The sequence below is a fragment of the Triturus cristatus genome, chromosome 8 (genome assembly GCF_964204655.1).
Source record: "Triturus cristatus chromosome 8, aTriCri1.1, whole genome shotgun sequence".
Classification (NCBI taxonomy): Eukaryota; Metazoa; Chordata; class Amphibia; order Caudata; family Salamandridae; genus Triturus; species Triturus cristatus.
This window is the reverse complement of record NC_140591.1, coordinates 45033027-45054226: the sequence shown is the minus strand read 5'-3', so window position 1 is coordinate 45054226 and position 21200 is coordinate 45033027. Positions and strand designations below refer to the sequence as shown.

General features: G+C 46.3%; 1 protein-coding gene across 1 annotated transcript in view; it reads right to left on the bottom strand.

The window, feature by feature from the left end:
* LOC146799978 (uncharacterized) overlaps positions 1-18205 on the bottom strand; it is a 241017-nt gene extending 222812 nt beyond the window's left edge. The window contains exon 1 of the mRNA XM_085623697.1: positions 17910-18205. The gene's annotated coding sequence lies outside the window, so the exon portion shown is untranslated. The remainder of the gene's footprint in view (positions 1-17909) is intronic.
* Between the last annotated feature and the right edge of the window lie 2995 nt (positions 18206-21200).

The window sequence follows — 21200 nt, the reverse complement described above, 5'->3', positions numbered from 1 at the left end:
ATTTCGTCTGGTGTAGCATGTGTCTGTATGTCAATTACGTCAAGAGTAGGATCTTTAACTGTCATACAATGTGTCGGCATCGGGACTATTGTCTTTGTCATGTCGGAAGTTTGAGCTTGAGCAGTCTGTTTAGCTGTTCTATCGGCTAGGTCATTGCCTTGAGAAATGATATCAGTGACTTTCGTATGAGCCTTACATTTCATAATTGATATAGCAGTGGGTAGATGTATTGCATCTAATAAGGCATGAATGAGGGGTCCGTGCCGAATGTGGGCACCGTGGGAAGTTAAATAACCTCTCTCTCGCCACAGCACGCCGAAGTCATGTACAACTCCGAATGCATAACGTGAATCAGTGTATATGTTAACTTTTTTATTCGTGGCTTGAATACAGGCTTGTGTCAGAGCGATGAGCTCTGCGGCTTGAGCTGACAAAGTATTTATACGATTTGTTTCAATGACTTCAGTATCTGTTGTGACTGCGTAAGCAGCCACTAACTCTCCTGTATTTGTTCTCATACATGAACCATCTACATACAATGTCAGGTCTGGATCGGACAATGGGACATCGGTTAAGTCTTGTCTGGGTTTCGTCGTTATAGTAATAACTTCAATACAGTCATGGGATAGTGGGTCTGTTCCGGTTACCGGCAAAAGTGTGGCAGGATTCAATGTGTTACAGCGTCTGATTTCTATATGTGGCTGAAACAATGTAAGCTCGTACCCTGTAAGTCGCGCTATAGTCAAGTGTTGTGTTTGCGTTCTATTTACAAGAACCTCTACTGCGTGTGGTACTTGAACTGTCAATGGATGTCCTAACACTATGGCGTCGCTCTGTCTTATTGCTAAAGCTGTTGCTGCCACTGATTTCAGGCACGCAGGCAAAGCCTGAGCTACGGGATCTACTGTACTAGAAAAATAAGCACATGGTTTGTGTGCTCCTGCTTGTTCCTGTGTGAGTACTGACAAGGCAGTACCTTCGCGTTCTGTAACAAAAAGTGTAAACTGTTTTCTGTAACATGGCGTTGCTAAAACAGGTGCTTGACATAAAGCTTTCTTTAGGTTTTCAAAAGCTTGTGTATGTTCCTGAGTCCAAGGGAGGACAGTTGATGTGGCTGCCTCCTGTGTTGTCAACTGAATGAGTGGTTTTGCTAGAAATGCATACTGAGGGATCCACTGCCTACAATATGAAGTGAGGCCTATGAAAGCCCGCACCTCCTTTTGTGTCTTGGGTATTGGCATGTTAGCTATTAACTGAATGCGGTCGGGTGTAAGCTGCCTTCCCTCCTTGGACAGCGAGTGTCCAAGATAAACAACTCGCTGGACACAGAATTGCAGCTTAGAAGGGGACACCTTGTGCCCTTTTTCGGCTAGAAATTGTAAAACTGTCAGTGATGCCTTTTCACATTCCGGTTCGCTTCTTGCGGTGATCAGCAGATCATCGACGTATTGAAGCAGAGCAGTGTTAACTGGCATGTGGATACTGTTGAGTTCTCGTTTCAGTGCTTGGCTATAGATGCTGGGGCTTTCTGTAAATCCTTGAGGTGCGCGTGAGAATTTAAAGCTACGCCCATTTAAACTAAATCCGAACAAATATTGGCTTTCCGGATCTATTGGGACGCTGAAAAAGGCATTCTTGAGATCTATTACAGTAAAGAATGTCGCTTCGGAATCAATAGCTATCAGTAATGACGAGATATCTGGGACCACAGGAAATTGTGGCACAATGCATTTGTTTAATTCGCGCAGATCAATAACCAATCGATATACTGGCGGGGCCTTTGGATCTGTTCGTTTAAGAATCGGAATTATCGGTGAATTACATATGTTGGAGTCGGTTTCTACAACTACTCCTTGGGCAATGAGCTCGTCAATGATTTGCAATAAAGCCACTACAGCATCTGGCGGTAACTTGTATTGTCGCATTCGTGGTAGTACCACTCCTGCCTTTAATGTGACTCGATACGGTGTAATATTCATGCAACCGACATCAGTAGGGCCTTGTGCCCATAGATGTGTTGGTAAAGTCTGTAGTCGGGGATCCATGTCTCTAGACACATAATGACCTTTAAAATCACGTAAAAACAATCTTACTCCTTCCGGAGAACAACATATTATAGCTCCTAGAGCTTTCAGTGTTTTTATTCCTAACAGATTTTCTGGACATGATTTAGTAAGCAATAAATCTGTAGTTCGGGTCAGAGGTCCTATCGTAAGTGGAAGAGGCTGTGATACGTCATTAACAATAGGTTTTCCTGAAAAACCAAGGGAAATATTCTGTGAGCCTGAGAGGGGTGCCCCTGGAACTTCACTACGTTTTATGGTTGTTCGACTTGCCCCTGTATCGAGTAAAAATTTTCTGTCTTGGCCTAATAATTCACTATGTACATAAGGTCCTTCTTGATCTACAGGAATCTCGATAAGGGGTAAGTCAACTTCCCTCTCTAGGCTGGTTCATGCATACCGTTGATAATCAGGATAGTCATACTGTGCGGTCTGGTACAGTTGTCGTGTCGTGGTTTGTGTGGCAGCAACGGGCAGCGCTGGTGCAGCCGGCACAAACTGTATAGACTGTGGTGGAGCTGGCATGGACTGTGCATGCTGCGGAGCTCCTTGTTCATTCTGATCCTGTCTAGGTAGCCGTGGTCTTTCTTGTGTTTTACCTATGGTGATATTATGTTTCAAAACTGGACAATCGTGTACGTAATGACCTGGCTTTTTACAATAATTGCATGTCCCTTTTACAGGTCCTGCTGAATCACCGGAATGCGTCATACCCTTTTTATGTCCTTCAGCTGGAACTGTCTGAGAAACTAGCATTTTCATTTTCGTGTCTTTCATACGTCTGTGTTCATGTTCTTGTTCCTCTCTAATTCTATTGTGATGGTATTGTAACATTTGTAACATTTGTGATGGAGTGTTACCTTGCCAGGTACTCTCGAATTTTAATACTCTATTCTTTACTTGGGGTAGGGCATTTTCTACTAATTTTGTTACAAACAGATGCGGGTATGATTCGCTACTTGCTTTTATGCCACTATTTATACCAAAACATTTTTCAAATCGGGCATAGTAATCACTAGTGTCTTCATCTTGCTTCTGCTTACAGGCAGAGATTGTACCCCAATCTTCCTTTTTCGTAGTCAGTAAACGTGGCAGTACCTGTACTAATAAACCTGGTAGTGCTTTAGTTTTATCCCCAAGTCCTGCTCCTGCAGTTCGGGCCTTTTCTTCTGCTTCTAATACTGACCATTCTATCTTTTGGTCTCCTACCTCCCACTCTTTTTCCCTGAGTTTTTCATAAATGCCAGCAGGCATCAATACCTTTAATATTGTCATAATGTCGGGATAGGTATACTCTCCCATGAGTAACATGTCTTTAATTTCTCGGTGGAAACCCGCTGGATCCTTGTCATGACTTGGTACCACTTTCTTCATTTCTAACAATTCTATTTTCGATATGGGCGTATATACAAATACGCGTTTAAACTCATTGTCCTCGCCTTTTATTGGGTGTACTTCTCGTAAAGGATTCTGTCTATCCATGTAATACGTGGTTCTTTCCTTGATGGGCAATGAGACACGTTCTGAACATACAAAAAGAATATACTGCTTTCTTGATTCTAGAATTTCTTTAATTAATTTAGTACCTGAACCTCTCCATCTATTCATGAGCAATTCAGTCAATATGTCAGGCAAGGGACCAGGGTCCGAATGCTGACTCTGATATAGTATGAGGAGTTGTTGAATCATATAAATCCCAGCTAACCGCTGTTCATCTGGGGTGAGATTCAAAAATGTGCGTGCTACTGTATCATCACTATATTTTCCGGGACTGTCCACCCAATGGACAGCTGCCCTAGCTAAATCTTGTTCATCCATAGAATCGAGGAAATGATAGCCCCTTCGTTCCCGGAGTAGTTTGTCGGCGGCTTGGAACGAATGCTCATTAGACCTGATGTTAATTATAGGTATTTGGAAATTCCTGTTATTATCTGGACATATCGGACGTATCGGGTTAATAGGACATTTATTACTATTACAAGATCTTCCTCTACCTACATAGGCTATGGTGTCTGACTGTCCTGCGGGCAGTCCAGACCCTTCCTCCTCGTTTTGTTCGAGCTCGTCTACCGCTAATCTTTCTTCGTGTAGGCGTTCGATTTCTTTACGGATCTTTCGGCCCATGGCTATTATACAATTTTGTTTATCATGTCTACCTTCTGATATATTCTGGCTCCATCTAGTAAGAATTTGCATTGCTTCCGGGTCTACCCCCGGTCGGTCTCCATTTCTGATCACACAATTTATGAGGAAACGTAACAGTTCCCCCTGTATCTCCACTTTCTGGTATTCCATAGCTCTGTTAATACATTCTGGATCTCGCCCTGTTTGGACAAAATGATATATTTTATCTAGATGCGCCGTCATTCCTGGTAACTTCCCTAAATACACTGCGGCTCGTCTGATACGTAATGATGCCATGATCATTTCGTCCTCTTTGCCGGGCACAGGGTCATATCTACAATCTATAAGAAGTTCCTTAAGCGTACGGGCATTTATGAGTTTGGGGGTACGTGAATGTGCTGACTCTTGAAACGTAAGTTTATTTATTCTGGGTGGCGTAGAAAAAATGTTGCTAGCACCTCCCGCAGCCCCATCTGGGGTGTCGGGTGTGAAAGGATTCGTTGAACGTGACACGGCAACTATAGGTGTGGACACAGCTGTAGAAGCAGCTGTGGGAACAGATGTAGAAACAGATGTGCTTGCCGGAACTTGTGACACGATCTGTTGCTGCAGGGATACTGGTACTGGGTCTTGGCGTTGAACCTCCCTGATAGGCGGTCTATGTGGGGCGGAATTAGCATACTCGGGAGCTGCGTCATCTAAATATGAGGAAAGAAAAACATCTTCTGCGGTTCTAGGATGCCCCTTAGGATGTACCTTTATTGGAAATAATGGGGGCGGCAAGTCTTTCGGTGTTTCTGGAGTAGCTTTAGGTAATCCTTCGGCCAGAAGGGGATACATACCATTCATAAGGGCATTTCTTTGTCTGTCTACTTGTTCTGATTTCACTCGGATACCTTCCTCAATTAATAGATTTTCTCGGACTTTATTGGAATTCTCTTTACTCTTCTCTTCCTGTCTACGTGCTTTTTCTGTACGTCTATGAGATTCTTTACGCCATAACTCAACGGCATCTTTCTGTGACTGTCTGACTTTCCTTTTCCATAACTCTTCCTCGACTTTCATGATGCACTCTGCATCCCAGGTTCCCGCTGTGGGCCACCTCTGACTTTCTGGTAATTCCTTGGTGTAGTCTACCCATAAATCAAGAAATAATATAGCGTCTAAGCCATGTTTATGATACATGAAGTACCCTGGAGTGTCCCTAGGAGGAATAGGAACGGCTTCTTCGAGTACCCCTTTTCTTGTAGTGATCTGTCTTAGTTTCGAAAAGAGCGGCATATTGAGGACTGATCTGATACTTGATCTTGAACACACTTAGTACAAAAGCACAATAATGAACAACCATTCACACCACAATATGCAGGACGTTTAACACATCAAACATTAAACATTAAACATTTTTTTCTTTTAACCTTTAAAATAACCAACAATGATGATCGTCTGCATAACTAATCACCAAGCATAATTCTTGACAATAACTAGATACTTCGGAATACTTGATATACTGCTAAACAGTACATATACACTGCTAAAACAGTGCAGACCGGATTTGTGTACCCAAACCCGTCTTGACCGGCACAACCTATGTGCACGTCAGAAATGCCTCCCCAGTAATGGTACTCACCGGGTAGCTTCGGAAACGGAAGGCCTCGGAAACTGAACTTGGACCGGACTGGACTCGACTCGACTCGTCGGAAACTGGACTCGACTTCGAACTGGTGGGCCTCTGTATACCTCGGATCTTGCTCTCTCAGCTAGGCTCTGGTCGGGATACTTCGCACTTCTCACCGCCTCGTCTGGGTGTTGATCGCAGCCTCAGTCGCCCCCGCTTGACCGGAGGGAGATACAGGAAATCCTGCTGGTACGCGTTATTGTCCGTCCAGCTGTGGCAGGAGACCGGGCCTGCAACTCACCGCCGGCGCGTGAGATGAGAAAGTGTCCCTGTTCGGGTGCCATTCATGTGGTAAATAAAATTCATTACCGGGACTTAATTTGATACAGAAACATAATAAAATAGCTCAGTAAAATAAGAGGCAGAATCTGTGGTATTAAAGGTTCGGAATGGGCTTTATTCCAATGATCGATTATAATCGGTTGCTCCAAGTTCCATCACCACGGAGGTTCAGGAAGTGAAGTACATACTTTATTGACAAGAAATGACTTTTATAGAACATACATTACAATGAAGCGAATACGGTAGGCGTAACAATTGATAAGGAAAATGACGATTCATATGCGTAACCGAAAATGGGTGTAACAAGGAGTAAAAAGAAACATAATTGGTTATGATGTCATATATAGGTGGATCTATAAGATAATACTTGGCATAGATGCGCGCGCAGCAGCATGACGTGTGATTGACGTGCAACTAGGGGGTGAAGGGGACTTGACGTTTAGCTCTACATGTGGAGACGAAAAGTCTGGGGGGTCAAGTCAACCTAATCCCAAATCATATCTAACATCCTATGTTTAAAGAACTATGTTATCCACAAAAGAAGGACTCTCGGACAGAATCTATTCTATACTGACTGTGCGTGCGTGTACAAGCGTCTAAGTGTCTACACTAGATGTGAGGGCAGGAATCTTCCATAGTAACAGGGCTATGAATTACTTGTATAAAGACAGAGAAGCCGGGCCCTTTGCTCGGTAGCTGGAAGAATGTTTACTTAAACTACTAGGCAGGAATGCATTGGCTGAGGGGGAAGCAGATAACTCGAAGGTGAAATACAGTTCTTGGCAGAGAATAGGCTGATGTCAGGCTTCGTGAGCCGCGCAGAGAATGAGACAAAGTTCATGGTCACAGATGCAGGCTCAGACTGGAGTTTTCAGAAGCAGAAGGCAAGAGGAGTTTGATGACAGAATCAGGGCCTACTTGCCTGGACTGTAAAAATGGCATAAGTGAACCATATAAAACCGGTGGCCTTTCATACTTAGGAATGGAATATCCGGCCTATTCATGGCGGATCTGACAGAGGACATGTTGACGGTGGACGCACATGTATTTGCGTCTTCATAACTGGAACTGGAGGGAACATACATGTACTTGTAACATGCACATAGAACCGTTGGGGTCCAAGATAGGGGACATAACTGACCAGAAAAATCCATATTTCCACAGAACTGCTAAACAGACAGCTCAGACCCCACTAGACATGACAAAGTTACAGGTTCAATAAGTGTCCAAAGCCATGACAGTTAGGGATCCTTCCAAGGATGTACAAGACATACAGACACATGCTACTGTAGACGAATTAAAGAAATGATCGGAACAAGGAGGGGTACTGACTGATCAGGGTTGGATGAATAAGGGCAAATCCATATGGTTTTCTTTCTGATTCAATGGTACAAATAATCATAAATACCGCACATAGTCCTGCACACTTAGGAGAGAAAGCAATGATAGATAGCTTACAGAATATATGGTTCAACAAGCACCTGCGTGCAGCAGCGAAACAAAAGGTCAGAACATGTATGATCTGTTGCCAATTCAATCCAGGTAAAGGCATTCCGATGGAACAAGGTGGATTCCATCCACCTGACCACCCTTTTGAAGTGCTCCAAATGGATTATATCCAAATAAACAGATGTAGAGGTTACAAATATGTTCTGGTACTAATGAAGCAGGTGTCCCTTCTGTTAGGGTATACCTGGAAATTCCATTGTGTGCGACATCCTGAAGCAGCAGGCCTTGTAGAAAGACATAATCAGACATTAAAAATTTGCGCAGACAAAGGTATAGATTGGATGGTAGCCCTGCCGGTTGCCCTCTTTTACATGCGAATGGTAGCTCATTCTAGAACAGGCTTATCTCCCTATGAAGTGGTCTTTGGTAGACCACCAAATATGTGGGCACTCCAATGCCTAAAAGATTACTGATGCTGACAGATTACCTGGCTTCCTTGATGTCTGCACTACTCTCTTGTTGTTCGCAGGTTGCTGCCGCCTTCCCTGACAACACCCAGGTCAAAGAATACTCCATCGCTCCTGGATGGAAGGCGCCAAAGTCAGTGCTCTGGACCACGGGGACGGCCGTTAAAGTCAAAGTGCACCTTCACCACTCTTTTACAAAGGAAAAAGACTTTAAACTTGGATTTTGGATTTTGAACACCATTTTCTAGAGGAGACTCCCCAGAAGTTTCCACAAAGCTAAACTTTGATCTAAGAAGTCAGAACCCGTTTGATCAATTAAGTCCACTAGGTGGTGAAGCGGTTGAACATGTATTCTGGCTTGCATAAGATCTTGGACAATAATATTGATAAAAAAAGAGCAAGATGTGCATCACGATAATATGTATCAGCTTAATACTACATGCTATTTTTCCTCCTATTGCCTCACTCTTATACTCCTCCACTAATGATACCATAAAGCACACATTTAGTGATCTGCCATCCTATGAGCTATCATATCGACTTGCCTTACGCAACAATACCTTTATTCAGATGCTGCACCATTCACATCAGACTAGCAATGCTACAGACTGCTGGGTCTGTGGCCGACTCCCCCCCTATCAGAACTATAAGGGAGTTTTGCCCCTCTTTCTCTATCCGTTCACACACAATGGCTCCTGTGGAGCATGGTTTAGTTTGATTAATTCCCTAGATTCGAATTCCGCAGTTTATCAAGACAACTGGGTATGGGGAAACCTGAACTTAGTTTTGCTTAAAGTCTGCTACCCTAACAAGGAGGGACTTCCCAAAAGAACAGGACCTGATCTAGAACATGAAGTATATGGATTAGGTAATTTTACACTTAACCTCATGATCCTGAACGTCGAATCAGAAGCTACTCCAATGTTGCCCGCCATGTCCGTATTCCCAGTAAAAGGGGAATTATGTATAAGAAAGAATGGCTCCATACACATGGGCCATAGTACATGCACCACTGTAGTAGAATTTAGTGATCAAGGCAAGTCTACATTTAGAGCTTCTCGCCATTCCTATTTCATATGTGGTCAGACGGCATATGTGCGTTTGCCTCTAGATTGGGATGGTACTTGCTATATTGGATTCCTTTTGCCGCCTGTTTTTCTAGCTCCTCCTGATTATCACAGAAATACTCATTTAGTATATAATAGAGTAAGGAGAGATCTCCCAATTGTCGATTACACTGAAACAGCATGGGAAAAATACACAGATTTCAATAAAGGTTTCTTTCCCTATATAGGTACAGTTACCAATAGTAAGCGGATACATAGATTAACCAGAACCCTTGAAGCAGTAGTGAACGAAACTATTTCCGCCTTAGGCAATTTAACAGAAGAGCAGTCTGCTATGCGGATTGTTGTGCTTCAAAATAGTCTTGTCCTTGACGTTATCCTGGCCGATAGGGGCGGAGCTTGTAGGGTCATCAAATCAAGCTGTTGCATTTTTCATACCAGAAAATTCGCCATCTGTATATAAAGCCATAACTCGCCTTCATAAGATTGTAAGCCAGATACACCAGAATCCAGGCACCTGGACTTGGTCCGGTTGGTTTTGGAGTGTATTATCTACCTTTGGATGGAAGGTCCTATCTTTCCTAGGTATTGGCCTTCTCATACTATTCAGTTGCTGTCTATGTCTACAATGTGGACCAGCGATCTGTGGTCTGTGTGCCACATCGTGTATTCCACCACCAAGATTTCATTCGTCACGGAAGAAGAAAGAAGAACAAATGATGTTATATGAACAGATCAATGGATTGATGAAGATTGATATCTCTTAACGGGCAAGTAGGGGACAAGGAGGGAATGTGGAAATATGGATTTTTCTGATCAGTTATGTCCCCTATCTTGGACCCCAACGGTTTCATGTATGAATCACAAGTACATGTATGTTCCCTCCAGTTCCAGTTATGAAGACGCAAATACATGTGCGTCCACCGTTAACATGTCCTCTGTTGATCCGCCATGAATGGGCCGGATATTCCATTCCTAAGTACGAAAGGCCACCGCCTTTATATGGTTCACTTATGCCATTTTACAGTCCAGGCAAGTAGGCCCTGATTCTGTCATCAAACTCTTCTTGCCTTCTGCCTCTGAAAGCTCCAGTCTGAGCCTGCATCTGTGACCATGAACTTTGTCTCATTCTCTGCGCGGCTCACGAAGCCTGACATCAGCCTATTCTCTGCCAAAAACTGTATTTCACCTTCGAAATTATCTGCTCCGTTCCCTGCCCAATGCATTCCTGTCTAGTAGTTTAAGTAAACATTCTTCCAGCTACCGAGCAAAGGGCCCGGCTTCTCTGTCTTCATGCAAGTAATTCATAGCCCTGTTACCATGGAATATTCCTACCCCCTCGCATTTAGTGTAGACACTTAGACGCTTGTACACGCACTCACAGTCAGTATAGAATAGATTTTGTTCGAGAGACCTTTCTTTTTGGATAACACAGTTCTTTAAACATAGGATATTAGATATGATTTGGGATTAGGTTGACATAACCCCAGACTTTTGTCTCCACATGTAGAGCTAAATGTCAAGTCCCTTTCTCCCTCTAGTTGCACGTCTATCACACGTCATGCGACGCGCACGCATCTCTGCCAAATATTTCTGCTGACATTGCAGGATTCTCCAGGTATCCACCCACACATGACAAATTACCCATTATCATCAAGTGGACGCCCACATGGACGCCCACCTTCACGCCTACTTACACGCCCACATGCTCTTATCTCATTCTCTCTTGCTCTTTTGCTTACGTACAATTGAGAAATGTATATATACTGTACTCTGTGAATAATGTTTTGAGAATATTGAGAATACTTTTGAGCCCCTTTCCAGATCCAATTTTGGTGATGGAAATATTCTCCCTTTGACTCGAGTTATTGGAATAAATCCCTTTATGAACCTGATACCACAGACTCAGCCTCTTGCTTTATGCATGATCTTATTTATATACTTAAAAGTCTGAGAGCGTAATATTTTATTTACCACAAGATAAAAGATAAATCCCGGCTGAATCACTATGGAGATATTGAAAAATTATTAAACCTTCAAATACTTGTAAGTACTGACACGTAGGGTACAGCGCCATTTTAGAGTGTGAGCAGTGCAGGGTCATCCTTTACTTGCACTGTGTATATTTATAGGGTATTGTAATGTAGTAGGGTGCCAGGCTGTATGTTACTTTCCCCCACAGACTCTCCAGAGACGTTCTGCTTCAATTAGAACCTTTATTACGCTTTATAAGTACCTACAGAGAGAGCGCCGGGCAACACGCTCCGATCGCGTCTCTCGCTCGCGCGCTATACCTCGCGCATGCGCAGTAGCGTCCAAACGGCCGCTACGCACATCTACGTCCCTACCTAGTGCGCGCGTCCACTAGACCGCGACACTACAGGTATTAACCCGCAATAGTTACTGTCAAAAAAAGGGAGTCAGCACATCCAACTTATGAGGTTCTATTAAAATTGTAAAGGACTAAGAAAAAAGTTTTAAAAAATATAAACAGCCAATACAAAAAGGATCAGGATATAAAAAATGGTCCCTTGTGATGTTACACAACCCCCAGTGTTTTGAATGGGGATGTTCAATAATATTATCTCTCAGACTATGGAACATATGTATCCAAATCTAGAACGTTATAGTGTGTATAGGGGGATATATATCTCTACCTATATCACACTTAAAGTTCATAAAGAACATATGTGGCGATCTAAATATAGATTATGTGTTCCCAGATAATCCCAAGGAGAGGGACTGTCATTCAGTCTCCAAACGGGAGTCATGTTTCAAAGGAAATAGTGCATCTCAGTATCGGTGTTATGTCCAAAAAGGGTAGCCTGTAAACGACATATCCATTTGGCTTCCAACCTTCTCAGCATAAGTTCCCTATTTCCCCCTCTCCTATGCTTTGGGATGTGCATGTATCTCATTGTAGTGTTCAGTAATGAGATACCTTGTATCTCTACTCCGAATAGCCCTCCGATGTTCCTGAATGCGCAGCTTGAGGGGTCGAATAGAACTACCCACGTAGATTTTATCACACGGGCAGCCCAAAATGTAAACAGTATATGTAGAGTTGCAATTGCAGAAATGATTAATGAAATATGTGCGATCAGTATTGTAGGAAAAAGAGGTAGTTTTATTTCTTCCCATCGGGCAGATTACACATGTTCCACACCTAAAGAAACCCTTAGGTTTAGGGGGTAGCCATGTGCCACCACAAGGCGTAGATGTTATATAACTGGGGCATAGATGGTTCCGTATGGACAGACCTTTCCTATATGTTATTAACGGTCGATTACCCAGATGTTCTTCTAATCCGGGAATGGAGGTCAATAAGTGCCAATTTTTGCGAAATATGTTGAAAATCTTATCACTGTGTACCGTATATTGGGTGACAAATCTAACATCGACTGAGTTCTCACGTCGTTGTCTGGTATTTTTAGGTACATTACTCAGTGTCGTATCTCTGTTAGTCAAATTTATCCTTGCTTCCGCTTTATTTAAGTTCTTAATATCATAACCACGTCTTAGGAACCTGTGCTTGGTTTCAAGGACATTTGGATTATCCATTGTATCCATTGTATTTCACTGTATAAAAGCTTGTGCGCCACAAAGGTCAGTGGCAGTCTCTTGTGAACCCATCCCTGTGTGACTTCACGGACCACTGTACTAGCTGCAGCTAATAAAGCTCGATCTTTTACGCCAGACGGAGTGTCCAGTGTCTCTGTATTGCAAGGCAGGAGAACTAGAGGATTTCAGGCGTACTCTGCGCCGCTTGGCCCCTAAAGGTCAGGTTCCTCACTCCCCTGCCTGGAAGGGGACAGTTTGGTGTCGGTGGCGGCCGCTGTTGCGGTGTTTGGATGTCGGGTGGTGAGTGGTGAGAGCCCCCGCTGAAGGACGCCTGACTCCCGGGGTCCCCCGATAGTGGAAGGTGCTGAGCGCAGACTACTGGGACTCAGCTGCGGTGAGTGAAACCAGCACTACGAATAGCTTTAATCCCCCACCATGGCGATATTATTGCAGCATTGGGAGTGGTGCGGAGAACTCAAGTACCAGGTGTGCTTAGACATCTGTTTATGGGCCCCCCGTCGGGAAGCAGGTAGACGGCACCAGTGACCGAAGTGAGTGAACACCTAACATTGGGCCCCTGCAGTGTTGGGATAAGTGGGGAGCCTGAGGTCCGCTGATAGCTCGATTTCTGAATTTTCAGGACAGAGACATAATACTCAGAGAGTATCCAGTATATGCTGCTGTTTCCTGCCAAACTCAAAGTTATTTTTCAGAATACTACGCATTTCTTCCAGACCCCAGAAGATGCTTGGTCCTAGATCGAAGAACGGCCTCGGTTGAGGCGTGTGTCACCTTCCGCTGCTCTCTTGCCTGCTGACAAGTTGCCGGGTCCCAGTTGGGAACAGCCTAAGGAGAAGCAACGGAGACGAGTGCCCAGGCGCAGCCGGGCTTGTGTCAGGGCTACACCAGCGAGATCTTCGAGGCTCAAGAACCAGAAAACTACCATTTCGGACTCAGACGATGACACGGCATTGGAATGTATGTCGAAAACCTTACAGAGATTGAGTGGAAATGGAGACTCTGATCAGTCAGAAATGCCCGAGTCCATGGCGGTGGATGATACACATCCGCTTCTGGAGCAAATTCAGCATTTGGAGACTTCAGGCTTGACCCCTCCGGGCGCGAACTCTCAACCACAGCGGCCCTTAAATAATAGCGGGGAGGAAGGATGACTTGGGACTAGACGCCCTCCTAGGGACACTGTACGTTTCCCGTGGCTTGGTAGACATTTGCAATCTTTGCCATGAGAGAGGGAAGTATCCAGTGGACCGTTATTTTTGTTTTGAGTTAAGTGAGTAGGGGAAGGGGGAGGGTTACAGACCTCTGGGTAATTTACCTACACCGTGTTGTCAAGTTGACGAAATTAGGGGTGGTGGGGGTGCCTGCAGAGTGTGGGGTGGGTAGTTTTGTTTGGATGTCTTTTGTTCAGATAATATACATGAATGCTGACAATGGAAAGTAATGGCACTGTGTACACGATGGATGGGGGCCGGAGGGGTGCAGAGAATTTTATCCTTTCCTATGCATTGGCTATGGCGTGTACACTGTGATGACGTGGAACGTATATGGGTTAGGGAACAAAATCAAGAGGCTTAGTCTCTAACTATCTTAAAAGGTTTAAACCAGATATCATATTGCTACAGGAAACACATCTGATGGGTCCGCACAGCTCCTTCTTGGGTAGGGGGCAATACATCACCCTGGCACATGCAGGATTCACCCGAGCTTCGAGGGGAGTGGCAATCCTTCTAAAAAATCTCCCCCCTTCCGAGTCATTCGACAATTGGAAGACCCAGACGGTACATACTTAGCAGTCCAGGGTACCTGGAATCACACACCTTGGTTTATTTGTTTCAAAATGATTTTATTGAAATTTTCTCAGAGAGTGTGACACAAGCATTACATATGCAACATTTCGCGAAAATATCATCCGCCTAGCAATACAGTTTGTTCATAAAAGATACAGTTTGCTCGCCATGTCATCAGAACATGTTGCGATCCCGACACTGTGCACATATAACCAGCTAATCTCCCTAGAGAGTAACATGAAAAGGAAACTTAATTATACCTTAAGAAAAAGGAAATAAATTGAACTAAGATGTCATGGTGCAAATGAACAGATAACCGAGATGGGCCCGATGCTCAACGAAGTGATCATAGCTCCCTACATTGGTAAGTAATTAGATCAGGAACAAGTGGAGGGCCCTAAGCCTAGGATTGCAAGCCAGCAAGGGAAGCCCCTCCGATAAGTATCTAACCAATGGAGCCCAGATGTAATCAAAACTTTTCCTAGTGTCTTCAACAATATCAGTCATTCGCTCCAGAGCCAAAGCCCTCCACAATCTTGCATGCCACTGGGTTAAGGATGGGGCCTCTTGTTTCTTCCAGGCTGCAGCAACTGCCATTTTGGCGGCCCCCAGGCAGAGCCACAACACAGATTTATCACCCTGTGTCTGTCTTTTCAGGAGTGGGACCCGGACCCCCAGGAGAACCTGTTCCATGGAGCTGGGAATGGGGTAGCCTAAGATAAGTTTTATTTGGGACAGGATCTCCTTCCAAAAAGGTTTGATGAGGGGGCAGTCCCACCAGATATGTCTGAAATCGCCCAGTAACCCACACCCCCTCCAACACCTATCAGATGAACCTGGAAAAATCCTGTGTAGTTTTTGAGGGTACAAGTACCAATTGTACATAATTTTGTAGTGTGCCTCCCTAAGATACATGGAGTGATTGAATTTCACTATATCCCTTCCCAAGTGTTCCCAGTGCTTATCCTCCAAAGGGGCATTCACCAGATTATTCCACAAATGTTAGAAGCGGGGCATTGCCCTGGGACTCAACGATTGGATAAGAACATACAGCAAGGAGATACACTCCTTGGAGGAGGACCCAGACTGTGCAAACCTTTCGCTAGGGAGCAACTCCCTGGTAGCGGCCCATAGCACCAAGGGCTGCTGCACCCAGCGTTTCAGTTGTAAGTAGCGATATTCTTCTTGGTTAGATAATGCGAATTGTTTCTTGCACTCCTGGAACGTGAGTAATTTCCCTTAATCAAACAAGTGCAAAATCATAAGGCAACCGCCTTCCCGCCAGGCCTCAAAGGGACCTTCCTGTAAAGTGGGGGGACGCAGCATTGAAATGTATAGGTGTGTGAGGGGAGGGAAAGGTCGTAAGCTGAAGTCTGGAGGTGAGTGAGTCTCAAACCTTGAGTGTGGTAGAGATAGGTTAAGTGGCCTGTCTCGCTTCGGCTTCCAGAGAAGATCCCAGATGGTACACCCCGTTATCTGTCTATCTATGTGCAGCCAATGCTTCTCAGAGAGCCTCAGCAACCATTACGTGAGCACTCGCATCTGTGCTGCTCGATAGCAGGATTGAAAGTCCGGTAATGCTAAGCCGCCTTCCTTACGTGGTCTAATGAGCAATTTGTATGGAAGTCGTGCCCTTTTCCCCTGCCAGATGAATTTGGTCAGCATGAGCCGCAATTCCCTAAATAGTCCTCTCTCCACTGGAATAGGAAGCCCCTGGAAAAGATAAAGTAGGCGGGGGAGAACACTCATCTTAATGACATTAATCCTGCCTAACCAAGTCATGTAGGCCGCACTCCAGTTGCCCAGATCGCTCTTTAGTTGTCGCAGGGGCGAAAAATTAGCCCGATACAGATCCCGCACCTGAGGGGTAAGCTTAATTCCCAAAATAGGTGATCTCTTTACAAGTGCAGCGGAAAGGTGACTCCCCTTCGATCCTCCGCCATTCGTCCTTGGGTACTGTCAGGTTCAATAGGAAGGACTTTGCCAGGACTAACGGATATCTTTCTTATACAAGGGTGAGGTGGGGGTTCTATCGCCCCCTCTCGCTTGTTTACAGAGAGATAGCGAGCAACTGGTTGGAACCACAAGGAACAGCTTTGAATATTTATATTTCGCAGTTGTTATATAGCGCCAACTCGGCCCAATAGCATTACAGCGCCTTACTTGAGCTCCGGTTTGCATTCCACAAGCTAAGAGTCGTGTTTTGGGGCACGGGGAGATTAAGTGATTTGCCCAGAATCACGGCATGTTGAGTCGACGCCGGGACTTGAACCTGGTTCTCCAGGTCCTAGGTGGGAGGTCACAGCTGTAGAAAAGTTGTAGGAGTTGTACCTATGCGTAAAATAAATAGCGCCTAGAGTAAAAGACAGTCCAATGGCACTGCTTTGACTTCAGCCTAATAAATGTCAACTTAACGGGAAACGAACGGATCCAGTCCCGCTACAAGCTGCGAGTTCATAAATATATGTCTCATGTGCCATGAGTACAAAGTGTCAACTCAGCCCTAATGAATCTTCGAAGCGCTTTAATACAAGTATAAACTCGAACTGTATTATCAATGCTTTTCTGCTCATTCAACACCCTGTACAGCGCTCTGAAACCTAGACAGAGTCCGCGCTATGATAAACAATAAATGATGCATTCTAGCGCTTCGAAGCTGGCCAGTGTGGCACAGCACCCTTTATAGAATTTCTCTCTACCATAACAAAACATAGGCATGACTTGATTCACCCCCCCCGTACTGACAATACAAGTGTTACCAGGGCTCGAGTCGGGGTACCACGCGGGTGGACGGCGTCCCCCCACTTATTTTACCAGGTTTTTCCGGGTGGACGCCGTCCCCCCTGCCCAAAAGCTGGACAGCATCGTGTGAGCAGAGAGCCCGGGTGGGAGGGAAGTTTCCCGTAAATTACCAAAGATATGCTAATATTTGTAATTGGAGACTTTAAGAGGCACCGGTGGTGTGTGCAGGCTGGAGTGATTGGGAGGCGGAGCGAGCACTTCGTTGTGCAACTGGGGCACCCCCTCGGGGGAGTGGGGGGGAGGGGGGATTGCAAAGGACATCGAGGAACAGACCAGGGGTAGCAGTGCTGTGAAATGCCCCGTCATCTAAAGGCATATGAATACTCATGAGATTCCTGTTGTGACGTCACTTCCGGTGACAGCGTCCCCCCACTTCTTTTTTTAGGACTTGTGCCCTGAGTGTTACGTTACGCAGGAGTACGGTAGTTAGTGTATCTACCTCTGGAGGGTGAATGACTTAGTCGACTTCTGTAGTCTGACAACATCTGCGCAGCAGGCGCACTACCCGCATGACTATCACAGCAGCAGCCGCAACGATCTGCTCCCCCACCCCCATCCCTATTCCTTCCAGCAACAGGTGCAGCCGAACGTGGATTGAAGAGGCCCCTTACCTGGGGGGCTACCTGACGCCGCAGGAGCAGGGGGCGCTCACCGTGCTGAGGCGCGGGTCTCCGTGCCGGTGCCAGGCTGTGGAAGTCCAGGCTCGCCCGTTCCGCGCCCTGCCCTCCCTCCCCGGTCTCCGTGTCACCCTCCGCCGTTGGGGGGGGGGGGGCTGATCCGGGCCCCCGCTCAGCAGGCGGAGCCCGGGGTGGCCATCAGCCTGGGCATCCTGAAGAGGGAGGGTGGGGGTCCAGGGGAAGGAAGGAGGGTCCGTGCTGTGCCCACCGCGCAGCCACCACTTGCGCGCGATCCCGCCGCTGCCTCTGAGCTGTTATTGCTGCTGCTGCTCACCGAGGGAGGAGGAGGAGGAGGGACAGGCTGAGGCAGAGGAAGAGCCCCTCACACATTAGCAGCCATGCTACCCGTGCGCCCCCTCCGCGCCAGGAGCCTGGGGATGCTCGGAGGGCGGCTGCCCCGCACCTGCTCGCTCCTTTCCAGAAACTCCACTTTCACCGTGCTTATTTATTTGGGTTTCATGGCGTAGTAATGTGCTTTTGATGGCACTGCCAGGCCTCTCTGTAGCGCAGTACACGACAGGGTTTACACATGCCAGGCACAATGGAAATCAATTCATCCACCTCCGAAGGATGAAAGGCTGAGTAGATGCATCCATTAACCACCCTATCATCCATCCACCCATCCATCTATCCATCCATCCTTCTATCACCCACTCACACATCCATCCTTCCTTCCTTCCTTCCTTCATCCATCCATCCATCCAGCCATGTATCCATCCATCCATCCTTTCACCCTTCCTTCCATCCATCCTTCCACCCTTCCATTCTGCCATCCTTCCATCATTCCTCCCATCCATCCATCCATCTCCTGAGCAATAGGTTATAATTTTAGACAGTTCCCACAGGAATGCTGTACAGAGGTTGCATGGTACAGTGCAGAAGAGAGAAGCAGCACGTGCGAGACAGGCTCGTGGGAAGTACTAATTCGTCATCAGACACCAGAGGACACCAGCCATGAAATAGTCCTAAATGAAAAACAGCTGCATGTGATTATAAACTTTGCCTCTACGAGGCTCAAGACACGTGGAAGCAGTGGGTTTGCAAATGAAACGGGAAAGAGCAAAAGGATTAGGAAATACGAACGAATGGCACATTCAATATATAGCGCTGCCTCCAGTCACGTGGTTTCTTAGCGCTTTAGGAAACCACGTTTTGATGTCACTCAGCTCAGTGGATCAGCCTATCAATTTAACTTCTTTCGCGTGTTTTAAGCCCCGCCCCTTTCCGTCCCTTTTACAAGTGGTGGGCGTGTTTTTTTTTTTTTTTTAGCGTCGGAAGATTCGTCCATTTTGTGCGCGGTCGGAGCGGGATGTGGGGTCGCCTCTTCCTTGCCGCTGATTAATACACCCCGTATTGGACTGCCAAGCGACAGGACAGTGCGTGCTGCACACATGACATTAAATGGGTGTGCTATGCAGTGCCCAGGGGGTCTCCCGGCCTGCATACATCGAGCTCGCCCTCCGTGATCCACATGTCTACAGCTGGCAGGGATGACCCCGCCCCCCACCCCCATCTTCCAGAGGCCATAAACATCACCCCTGGGACTTCACATTGACACCCCCGGCGACAGCGATTGCCACGTTCACAGAGAGCGGGTGCCAGGCCGCAGCGTGCATCGCCCATGTATGAGCAAGTCTTGGCAGAGACTAGGAACACATCCCTCCGGGCAGCTGCTACCCCGCCCCCCATCAACCCCGCCGAGCGCTTCATTCTTCGAGGCGCTGTGGGCCGTGCCCTGCCGTGTTATTTTAATGCAGCGTGTGTTTGCGCGAGAGCGCTTCATTCTTCGAGGCGCTGTGGGCTGTGCCCTGCCGTGTTATTTTAATCCAGCGTGTGTTTGTGCTAGAGCGCTTCATTCTTCAAGGCGCTGTGGGCCGCGCCCTGCCATGTTATCTTAATGCAACGTGTGTTTGCGCGAGAGCGCTTCATTTTTTGAGGAGCTGTGGGCCGTGCCCTGCCGTGTTATTTTAATGCAACGTGTGTTTGCGCGAGAGCGCTTCATTCTTCGAGGCGCTGTGGGCCGTGCCCTGCCGTGTTGTTTCAATGCAGCGTGTGTTTGCACGAGAGCGCTTCATTCTTCGAGGCGCTGTGGCCCATGCCCTGCCGTGTTATTTTAATGCAGCTTGTGTTTGCGCTTAGGTCTTTGAAGCGCTGTGGGCCGTGCCCTGCAGTGCTATTTTAATGCAGCTTGTGTTTGCACAAGAGCGCTTAGGTCTTCGAGGCGTTGTTCGTGTTCGCCTCTCTGCTAGCTGGATCTGTCCTTGACCAGGGCTGTGTGCTCCTCGGAGCTCTTCATTGGGAGTGTTTGGCAGTTTGTTTGAGCCGGGGCTGTGATGGATGCTGTAGTTTCTGAGTGTGATGCTGCGCAGGAGCCAAGGACAAGAGTCTTGTGCGTCTGCTCTCGACCTTGTCTCCAGCTTTATCTTATTTTATGTTTGATGCAGAGTGGCTCTGTGTATGTGGGTGGCTCTGTGTGTGTGGGTGGCTTTGTGTGTGTGGGTGCAAATGCAATAGGTCTCGCATTTGAGTGTCATGAGCAATGCCAATAGCTCTAACTTTAACAATGCCGAGACCATTGCATTGTAAAAGCTTGTTATGGTATGCTGGACTTCAATTTTGGCTGGTTTGTTGTCTCTGCGCACTTTACCACTACTTTTCATGCTAGTTTTTTCCTCTAACTTTGTTTACTTTCAGGCTCACTTTTTCCTCCGTTTAACTTTTCACGCTTGTTTTCCCCGCTAACTTTGTTTGCTTTCAGACTTCTAGTCCTCAACCTTGGACAACGCAACAACTACAACCTTGCTTCCCCGCGTGCAACACCAGGACCTTTCTCCGACCGGAACTGAACATTCCACTGCAGCACATAACCTTCGGACCCTGATATTCCACCTACCACTACTGCTACAGTTGAACTCCAAAGCCTGCTAATCAACACCCGATCACTCCACAAGCAGATCAGTGAGATCTGGGACACCATCACCTCCCTCACACCTGACATAGTCATCCTCACTGAGACATGGCTTAACCGGGCATCAGCACCTGAAATCGCCATCGCCACACCATACTGATACAAGATAATTCACCGGACCGTACCAACAAACTAGGTGGTGGAATAGCCATTATCCACAAAGAATCCCTCAACTGCACAGACACCACAGACATTCCCGCCCCCAGCATGGAACACCTCAATTTCCACATCAACACCAACTGCAAAACAATAATCAG